Here is a 3125-nt window from a genome sequence, read left to right as displayed (position 1 = left end):
GTGGTCACTTTACAAGGAAAGATTCCTTTGTTGACCAACATTGGTGGCCCTTTTCTTGGAATTTTCCCATGTGCATTGTTTTGTGGGGCTCGCAAAGAATTATTGTTTATTTGAATCATTCATTCACCAATGGGTCAAAAAGTAATGAATAGGGGGTGGTCACTTCACAAGGAAAAATTCCTTCGCTGACCAACATAGGTGGCCTTTCTCTTGGCATTTTCATGTGTGCATTGTTTTATGGGGCTTGCCAAGAATTATTGTTTATTTTAAATTATATTTTATATGAGTTCCATTTTTAATAAAAGAGTTTTTTATGACATCATTATTTTCTTATTAATATGGTACAAATATTTACTCAGATTCACATAGCATATCATAAATTTATTTTGAATATAAATATAAATAAGATGATAGCTTATTTAGTTTATTTGGTGGGAAGTTGAAGATACTAATACCTAGTAGAAAAGATTGAAAAAATAAAAAAAATTTGATAAAAAGAATAGTCTAACCAGTTGTTTCCTCCACATCTCCACTTTTCAATAAATTAAACTTATAATGAGTGCATATGTCATCAAATAAAACACTATAACGAGATTTTTAAAAAATAGTAATTTAAAAAAATATGTTTTTTTAAATATGATAATTCAAAAAAAATATTTTTAAATGTACGATAGTTTGGAATAATCTAATTAGAAATTGCATTTTAAAAAATATAAGTTTAGATGAATTTTAAAGTTATTTTTTGAAAAGCAAACTTCAATATTTAACCTAAAGCTATATTTTTAAAAGATGACTTCCAATTGATGTCTTAAAAAATGTTGTAGATTTGGAAATAGTTTCGAAACTATCAGATTTTAATAAATATTTTTAAAATGGTATTTTTTTTTCAAAATCCAATGAACAATTGGTATTCTACCATTGTTGTGAGGAAGATGCATGACAATGTTTGAGCATTTTCTTTAGTAAAAAAAAAAGTGAGAGTTGGGTTGATTTTTTGTCATCTTGAAAAATTCTAAGAAGGAACGATACTTTGTTGACTGACATAGGTGGCCTCATTCTTGGCATTTTCCCTTGTACATCATTGTTTTATGGGGCTATGTGAGATTATTGTTTATTTTGAGTTACATCTTAGATGAGTTTTATCTTTAATAATTAGAAAGTTTTTCGTGGCATTATAATTTTCTTGTGGATGTGATACCAATTTTTACTCATATTATATATTATATCATAAATTGTTTTGAAAATAAATAGAAATAAAATTACAATTTTCTTAGTTTCTTATATGGTAAAATAACACAAGTGTTTCCAAGAGTTAAATAAAATAATTACTTATTCTATAGAATAAATATTTTAAACTCACGAGAAGGACAATTAGCATCTTAAAGTCAACAAGTCAACACATTAAAGATCATTCAATCTTTTTTGTGTTTTTGCAGTTGGCATATTGTCCTTTGATATCAATTCCTTTTCATTTGTGGTTGGCTTTAGTACCAACAAACCGACACTCATTTTTCTTTTACTTCTATTTTTTTTAGGAGTCAAGGTCTTTCCATGATTGTTCTCTATTTTTTGCTTTTCATTTTCTCATTTTCCCACTCAATAACAATGTCGTCTTTGATGAAAATTTCTTAGGTTTCCAAAAAACCTTCTCATATATATGTTCTCAAAATTCAAAACAAAATACAAGGAGTAATTTCTTATTGATATTTACCATTTACATAGTCTCTCTTTTTACTCTCAAATTATTTAGAAACTAAGGTCAAAATAGAAAATTTATATAAATAGGTTCTTAAAAAAATTATATAAAACTATTATTAGTGAAAAAATTTCTTTTATTCTTTTAAAACACTTATTTTTTAATACCAATACAAGATCAAAACTAAAAGAGTATCCGAACATTCCTCCTTTACTAGTATTATGAAATTCAAAATCTCTCTACTTGATATATTGAGGCCTCTCTAGAGAATTGTGAAAGAACATTTAACTAACTACTTGGTGAAGGATTTATATGATTAGTAATTCGAGGAGTGGACAAAATGAGTACCATGACTTAAATTCAAGGTAAAAGGTAGAATGTAACTACAAATAAACTTATATATATTATATTATACCCAACGAAAGGCATAGAAAACTTTAATCTTGCTACAAGAAGAAACATGAAATTTCCACAAAATTTTCATGAAATTTCATTCAAAAAGTGGTAATGATAAGAAATTAACAAAGTTTAAATCCTCAAATGTGCCTTTACATTGAAGGACTTGTATTGGCAGACAATATTATCCTTCTTAATTATTTATTTATATTTTTTACTTTTGTCTTTTCATCAATACTATGTGACTAGGATCTCACAAAGTTTGTTGAAAGAAGACAAAGACTTTCTTAGTCTTCTCAGGTCACCCATAGGGTCCAAGCAATAATGCATACAATAATTTATGAAAGTGAAAGATTCAAAAGAGTTTTATAAAGAGAGAAATTATACCCTTTTTATGTTTATATAATATGGAGAGAGAAATCAAGCTTCACTTAGTAGTATATTTTTTTTTTATCTATTACAAAAAAAAATGGATATCCTACAAAACTATAGTATACTTTTACATCTTTTATTACTTTTAATCATGTAGAGTCTATATGCACAAATAATCAAGAATGACAATTAACTATATTTAAAAAATAAAAATAAAAAGAAATTATATCACTATTTATTGCAAACTAATTTATAAAGATTGATATTAGTGGATGGCGAATAAACTAGTCATCCTATCATCTTCAAAATTGTATCTTAGATAATTAAATTAGTGCCACAATTATGAAATGAAAATGTTTCCTTTTTATTTTTTTATGAAATAAAATAAGAAAAGCATTTTTATTTCAATTTCTTCTAATCCTATGAAATGGTTAGTATATGTGGTTCATTGCTTTAGATAACATGTATTTAAAGTGAATATATATATATATATATATATATATATATATATATATATATATAGGAAAAGATAAGTCTACTCTCCTCTTATCTTTTTATCTAGTCAATATGATTAAACTTCTTCTCTTTTCTTCCTTTTTTAATTTTTTATTTATTGCAAGTTGTTTCTTTCTTTAGATGAAGTGGTGTGTCTCATACGATT

The sequence above is a fragment of the Vitis vinifera genome, chromosome 7 (assembly GCF_030704535.1).
Source record: "Vitis vinifera cultivar Pinot Noir 40024 chromosome 7, ASM3070453v1".
NCBI lineage: Eukaryota > Viridiplantae > Streptophyta > Magnoliopsida > Vitales > Vitaceae > Vitis > Vitis vinifera.
The sequence above is the reverse complement of the archived record's forward strand: the minus strand, read 5'-3'. Positions refer to the sequence as shown.